Source organism: Meriones unguiculatus, chromosome X, assembly GCF_030254825.1.
Source record: "Meriones unguiculatus strain TT.TT164.6M chromosome X, Bangor_MerUng_6.1, whole genome shotgun sequence".
NCBI classification, from domain to species: Eukaryota; Metazoa; Chordata; class Mammalia; order Rodentia; family Muridae; genus Meriones; species Meriones unguiculatus.
Genome location: NC_083369.1, coordinates 64,124,918 through 64,133,366, shown reverse-complemented (window position 1 = coordinate 64,133,366; position 8,449 = coordinate 64,124,918).

Below are 8,449 nucleotides of genomic sequence, written 5' to 3'. Positions count from 1 at the left end.
GGTGATTCCAGTATGAAAACAATTTTTATTTAAATCATTAGTTTCATTCTTTGTTACTAGAATGAAATCCATTGATCAATAATGTCAGGATCATCTGGGAGCTTGTTAGAAGTACAGAATTTTGCATAGAATCCTCACCCTATTAAATCAAAACCTGTATCTCTAATAGATTGACGGACACAATACAGGCCAAAAAACACTGATTGAAAATATCTAACATGTTCTTACACTAGATCATCTTTATCCTTCTTTACATAGTCAAATGCTTGCAACAAGATCTATGTGATGAGATCTATGTGATCTCATCAGCCACATAAGACTTTCCCTAGTACTAGGTAGGTGAGGGTATAGTGTTCTGACAGTTGCTTGATGGAATAAAATACATGAATTGTTATGCTAGTAGGCTCATGAATCCCACTAGAGATTCATACTGGGTGTCTCGTTACTCAAGTGCCAGGCACATTACTGGGTAACTTCCAGAAAATATAGCTAATAACGATGGTTGTTGGTTCCCTTTTAAAAACAGGTATATTCTCCATGACCCTCACGGTGATTTCTTTCTTTTAGATTAGTTTCACAAAATTGTCCTCTCTGAAAAAGCCATTTGCAAGTTCTTGTTTTCTGCTATGAATTCCACTCAAATAATTTGCTTAGCTTATTATTGCCAACAACTTGTTTTGTAGGAGATTTTGCCATTAAACTAGTCTAGATGTTTCTACACAAAGCACTTATCTGTTTCCATGGTTTCCATACGAATCATTTCCTTTGTCTGGTCTTGTCTCAGCTTAGTTGTTAATTGCATGGCAGTGTTTCTCTTTGTCTCCTGCTACAGTGGACTACATATTTTCTTTGTTGTTATAAAAATGCATTTTACTGGTTTCAGTTGTGGAACATTAAAAATAGATGAATGATAGTGATGTTTGTACAATATGAATGGACTTAATAACACAGAACTATGCATTTAAGCATGTCTAAGAGGGAGAATGTTATGTATGTTTCCACAATTTTAAAATGTAAATGCTTTTCACTTATTGTAGTACAGAATCCTTGTTTGGATCCTCTCTACAAAAAAAATTAATATAAAAACATTAAAAATCTGAAAAACCATGTGTATCTTTTTACTTCTGGGACAGCTCACTCAGGATGATCCTTTCCAGGTCCCACCATTTACCTGCAAATTTCATGATTTCCTTGTTTTTCATTGCTGAGTAATACTGCATTGTGTAGATGTACCACAATTTCTGCATCCATTCTTCAGTTGAGGGGCATCTGGGTTGTTTCCAGCTTCTGGCTATTACAAATAAGGCTACTACAAACATGGTTGAGCAAATGTCCTTATTGTGTACTTGAGCCTCCTTTGGATATATGCTTAGGAGTGGTATGGCTGGATCTTGAGGAAGCACTATTCCTAGTTGTCTGAGAAAGTGCCAGATTAATTTCTAGAGTGATTGTATAAGTTTACATTCCCACCAGCAGTGGAGAAGGGTTCCCCTTTTTCCACAACCTCTCCAGCATGTGTTGTCACTTGAGTTTTTCATCTTGGCCAATCATCCTGAGAGAGCTGTCCCTGAAGCAGAAAGACACACACGGTATATACTCACTCATATAGACATATAACATAGGATAAACGTACTAAAACCTGTACATCTAAAGAAACTAATCAAGAGAGAGGACCCTGACTCAAACGCTCAATCCCCATCCCAAAAGGCAAAGAGGATGGACATCAGGAGAAGAAGAAAACAGGAAACAACCTAGGAACCTGCCACAGAGGGCCTCTGAAAGGCTCTCCCCTGCAGACTATCAAAGCAGATGCTGAGCCAACTGTTGGGCAGAGTGCATGGAATCTTATGTAAGATGTGGGAAATAGTAAGAGCTGGAAAGGATGGGAACCCCACAAGGAGAGCAACAGAACCAAAAAACTTGAACACAGGGAACTTCCCAGAGACTCATACTCCAACCAAGTACCAGGCATGGAGATAACCTAGAACCCCTGCACAGAAGTAGCACATGGAAGTTCAGTGCCCAAGTGGGTTACATAGTAATGGGAAAAGGGACTGCCTCTGACATAATCTGATTGGCCTGCTCTTTGATCACCTCCTCCTGAGGGGGGATCAGGCTTACCAGACTACAGAAGATGACAATTCAGCTACTCCTGTTGTGATCTGATAGACAAAGATCAAAAGGAAGGAGAGGAGGACCTCCTCTATTTGTGGACTTGGGGAGGGGCATGCGTGAAGAAGGGGAAGGGAGGGTGGGATGCGGAGGGGAGGTGAGAGGGGCATATGGGGAGATACAAAGTGAATAAACTGTAATTAATAAAAAAATAAAAAAATCTGAAAAACATAGAGTGTACTATTAATAGTATTATATCAATGTTAACTTCTTAGATTTAGGAAATGTACAATGGTTGTGCAAAGACAAGGCATGTGATGGGTATGAGGGTGGTACCAGAATTCTGAATTCTGTGATTTTCTATAAGTCTAATATTATTCTTCTTAAAAAAAAAAGGAAAAGAAAAAGGTGAACTCTATTTTGACCCATTGGTTTAAAAAGAAAAGAAGCTGGACCACAGAAACAATCTGACAAAAAAAAAAAAAAAAAAAAAGGAACTTAATTCCTTTCTGCTCCAGAGCTTCCAGGTTAAGATCCTTAGAAATGGTGGCAGCAGAAGTTCAACAAAGTACTCCTCACAAAGATACATGCTTTCTGAAAAGGAATAGTCAAGAGGGTGCCTTACTTTCAGGCTTCCAACACACGCACACTATTTCTTGGAAGATAGTTTAGCACGGTGATTAAGAATGCAGAATCTGGGGATGGAGAGAGGGCTCAGTGGTTAAGAGCACTTTATGTTCTTGCAGAATTCTCAGATTCAGTTCCTAGCATGCAATAGCTTACCTGTAACTTCAGTTCCAGAGGACTCAATCCCTCTTTCTGGTCTCATGTACAATACATACATGTGTACATATATATACACTCAGGTATACACATATTCACATTAAACAAATAAAAATCTTTTTAAATGCAGAAGAGGCATACAGATTCCATTAGTTTGAGTAATGTTTCTACCACTTTTCAAATATCTGAATGAGAATTTATCTAATTCTCTTTGCATCATTTTCTTCATAGATAAAGTACTGCCGACAGTAGCATTTACTTCGTAAAGTTTTGTTGTTGCTGTTGACTATTCAGAAAAACCATCCTTGTGGATGCTTAGTACCAGCCTGAATCATAGTTAGTACTGGGTGCTATTGTTACCAGTCAGAAGAAAGATATGTCTATATCCGTACCTATGCCTGTATCTGTGTGTGTCTGGGTATGCCTGTGTGTCTGTGTCTATGTCTATGTCTGTGTCTATGTCTATGTCTGTGTCTATATCTAGATCTATATCTCCTCATTTATGTGTATGTATGTATGTATACATATGTAGATACACACATAGTAAACTTCCAATAAGCCTCCTTTGAAAAACTTTAAAATTATATAACACTACAGATAAAATGTACTAAAGTCAAAAGTGTATAGCATAAAGAATTTTGATAACTAACTCCCCTGGTAATCCCATCCAAACCCAAGAACATTATCTCCACATCAGAAGTCTCCCATCTATCTCATCCCTCCAAATCAGTCATAACTCACTCCATTTGTTGCAGTTTACGTTCATGAACATTTCCTTCGGTCTCAATCTCCTATGGCTTACACTACTTTAGAGAGTGTATAAAGGATTACTATGCTTTAAAAATAAAAATCATACATTAATTAATACCGAACGTTCTTTCCCAATATTTGATTTGAAATAACATGACTAATTTAGTTTCAAATGAAAGTCACATCGCATGGTTACTAGGAAACTTCATGGATAATAATTTCCAAAGCATTCTAGTATACTTCAATCTCCTCAATTCAATTGAGTCACAATTCACAAACTGTCCTAGACGCATTTAACCAGAATTAAGTTAGCAATTAATTTGGCAACACATTTTCTTTTGAAATAAAAGTATACTAGGCAAAAGACTATCTGTAGATGGTCCAAGCTTTATTGGGAAACAGACATTTAGAATTTTAGTCCAAGATACATTCTGAATATAGCTTCTATATGTAGAATGACAATTTCACAATAGTGACAAAATAAACCTTTAACATATCTCTTTATAAAATATCTCTTAGTAATTAATGCAGCAAAAAAAAAACCATATTACATATTTTACAGGCAGAGTTTGTAAATCCTCCTAACAATAATTGTAAAATGACCTGAATACATGGTAGAATATGCCTTATTAAAGAGTGGAATTTTAATCACTAAAATGTCAAATTTTCCAACATTTATATATTAAATGTGATTGCAATCAAAATACTAGTAAAATATTTTTAGGAGTTTTAAAAATGGGTTTATCAAATATCCTAAGCGTGGAAAACAAAATTACTATGTAGCATTTTCTTCATCATTTTCTTCATCACTGTATCCAAAATCTACGTGTAGAAAATAAAATTACAAATGTAAGAGTTTCTTTATCATTTAAAATGATGTAAGATTTCTTAACTAAGACTCCCCAAACCACAAATCTAAAGTTATAGAAGTCACAAGTTTTTTTTGCATCAACTTTAAGATTTTCAAATCCAGGAAAGACTATCATACACAATGTTGTCAGGTAGGCGATAGACTGAGAGAAGTCTTTGGTTTCTAGAGTATTCAAAAAAAACTCTGGTAAATTAACAAGAAAAAAAAAAAACTCCAAAACACAATAGTTACAAATGGGCAAAGTATATTCACAAGATGAGGAACACAGAAGGGAAACTAGCCTGGCCAGCAAGCCTATGAAAGGGTGCTTAAAAAAAAAAACTGATATTCAAAAGAATAAAATTAAAACAACAGTGAGATATTTAGCTGTACTCTTAGGGTTAACAACAAGGGCATCAAGTATCACCAAGGGTTTATGAGCAGGCATGAAGTGAAAGGAATATCCATACATTTTTATTTGTAAGAATCCAAATGGATATCGCATTTAAAGAACAATTGGACTGTATTTATTTCTTAGAGCCCAACACTATTACCCTTGGGTATATATTTAGAGATTTCTTCCATTTGTTTAAAACAATAGGACACTTTCACTGATGTATATTACAGAACAATTTTTGACACAAAAGCATTTGCAGGCAAACTAGTATGAGTGAAATGTAGCAGATGGAATGAATATAATACATTGGTCATAAGCAGTGAGGTGGTTGTATGAATATCAATATGGATCTTTTAGATATTCTTTAAAAAATAAATAGAAGATGCTGTCTTTTTTCCATTGAATGGTTTCGGCTTCTTTGTCAAATATCGAGTATTCATAGGTGTGTGGGTTTATTTCTGGGTCTTCTATTCCGTTCCATTGATCCACCTTTCTGTTTCTATGCCAGTACCAAGCATAGAGCATTATTGCTCTGTAGTACAACTTGAGAGCAGGAATGGAGATACCTACAGATGATCTGTTGTTGTGCAGGATTGTTTTGGAAATTCTGGATTTTTTGTTTTTCCATATGAACTTGAGAATTTTTCTTTCAAGGTCTGTAAAGAATTGTGTTGGTATTTTGATGGGAATTGCATTGAATCTGTAGATTGTTTTTGGCAGAATAGCCATTTTCACTATGTTAATCATACCGATCCATGAGCATGGGAGATCTTTCCATCTTTTGATGTCTTCTTCGATTTCTTTCTTCACAGACTTGAAGTTTTTTTTCAAGCAGGTCTTTCGCGTGCATGGTTAGAGTCACCCCAAGGTACTTTATGTTATTAGTGGCAATTGTGAAGAATGTTGTTTACCTGATTTCTTTCTCAGTCCTTTTGTCTCGGGTATACAGGAGGGCTTCTGATTTTTTGAGTTAGTTTTGTATCCAGCCACTTTACTGAAGGTGTTTATCAGCTGAAGGAGTTCTCTGGTTGAGATTTTGGGGTCACTCAGGTATACTATCATATCATCTACAAATAGTTATAATTTGACTTCTTCCTTTCCAAATTGTATCCCCTTGATCTCCCTTACTTGTCTTCTTGCTCTAGCTAGGACATCAAGTACTATATTGAAGAGATATGGAGACAATGGGCAGCCTTGCCTTGTCCCTGATTTCATTGGGATTGATTTAAGTTTCTCTCCGTTGAGTTTGATGTTGGCTATAGGCTTGCTGTATATTGCCTTTACTATGTTTAGGTATGTTCCTTGTATCCCTGATCTCTCCAAGACTTTAAACATGAATGGGTGTTGGATTTTGTCAAATGCTTTTTCAGCATCTAGGGAAATGACCATGTGGTTTTTCTCCTTCAGTTTGTTTATATGGTGGATTACATTTATGGATTTCCGTATATTGAACCACCCTTGCATGTCTGAGATGAAGCCTACTTGGTCCAACTGGATGTTTACATGAAAATGAAACTAGATCCATATTTATCACCCTGTACAAAACTAAAGTCCAAGTGGATCAAAGACCTCAACATAAAACAGATACTCTAAATCGGTTAGAAGAAAAAGTGGAGAACAGCTTAGAACTCATTGGCACAGGAGACAACTTCCTAAACACAACACCATCAGCACAGGCCTTAAGAGCAACAATCAATAAATGGGACCTCACGAAACTGAAAAGCTTCTGTAAAGCAAAAGACACTGTCGTTAGAACAAAACGACAGCCTACAGATTGGGAAAGGATCTTCACCAAGCCAATATCTGACAGAGGGCTGATATCTGGAATATATGAAGAACTAAAGAAGTTAAAAGGCAATAATCCAAGTAACCCAATTAAAAAATGGGGTATGGAGCTAAACAGAGAATTCTCTGTAGAAGAATATAGAATGGCAGAGAAACACATAAGGAGATGTTCAACATCCCTAACCATCAGAGAGATGCAAATCAAAACGACCCTGAGATTTCACCTTACACCCACCATAATGGCTAAGATCAAAAACTCAAGAGATAACACATGCTGGAGAGGACTCTATCTTAAAAAAAGACTCTATACATATACATGTACACCTTGGAGTAGTAAAGCTGGATCTAGAGGTAGCACTGCACATAATTGTCTGAGACTGCGCTAGATTGACTTCCAAATAGATGTACAAGTTTACATTTTTACCAGCAATGCAGAAGGGTAGTACTTTCTCAACATCCTCTCCTGCATGTATTGTCACTTAAGTTTTTGACCTTAGCCATTCTAATGGGTGTAAAGTGAAATCTCGGGGCCATTTTATTTTGCATTTCCCTGATGACTAAGGGTATTGAGGATTTCTTTAAGTGTTTCTCTGCCATTCAATATTCCTCTATTGAGAAGTCTCTGTTTAGCTCCGTATCCTATTTTAAACTAGATTACTTGCTTTGTTTTTGTTTAACTTCTTGAGTTCTTTGTATATTCTGGGTATTAGCCTTGTGTCATATATAAGGTTAGTGAAAATCCTTTGCCAGTCTGTAGGCTGTCATTTTGTTCTCATGACAGTGTCCTTTGCTTTACAGAAGCTTTTCAGTTTCATGAGGTCCCATTTATTAATTGTAGATCTTAGAGACTGTGCTGTTGGTGTTCTGTTCAGGAAGTTGTCTCCTGTGCCACTGAGTTCAAGGCTCTTCCTTACTTTTTCTTCTAACAGGTTCAGTTTGTCTGGATTTATGTTGAGGTATTTGTTCCACTTGGACTTTAGTTTTGTACAGGGTGACAAGTATAGACCATTTTGCATTTTTCTACATGTAAACATCCAGTTAGATCAGCAGCATTTGTTGAATATGCTGTCTTTCTTCCCTTGTATGGTTTTGGCTTTTTTGTCAAAAATCAAGTATCTGTAGGTGTGTGGGTTTATCTCTGGGTCTTCCATTCAATTCCATTGATCCACCAATCTGTTTCTATGCAAGTAGCATGCAGTTTTTATTATTATTGCTCTGTAGTACAGCTTGAGATTAGGGATGGAGATACCTCTGGATGAATTGTTATACAGGATTGTTTTAGCAATTCTGGGTTGTTTGTTTTTCCATATGAAATGGAGAATTGTTCTCTCAAGTTATTTTAAAAATTGTGTTGGTATTTTGATGGGAATTGCATTGAATCTGTAGATTGTTTTTGGTAGGATGACCATTTTCACTATGTAAATCCTACTGATCCATGAGCATAGGAAATCTTTACATCTTCTGATATCTTCTTCAATTTCTTTTTTCAGAGACTTGAAGTTTTTTTGAACAGGTCTTTCACTTGCTTGGTTAGAGTCACACCAAGGTACTTTATGTTATTAGTGGCTATTGTGAAGGGTATTGTTTCCTTAATTTCTTTATCAACCCTTTTGTATTTCATATACAGGAGGATTACTGATTTTTTTGAGTTAATTTTGTAACCAACCACTTTGCTGAAGATGTTTATCACTTAAAGGAGTTCTCTGGTAGAATTTTTGGGCTCAGTCATGTATACTCTCATATCATCCATGAATAGTGATATTTTAACTTCT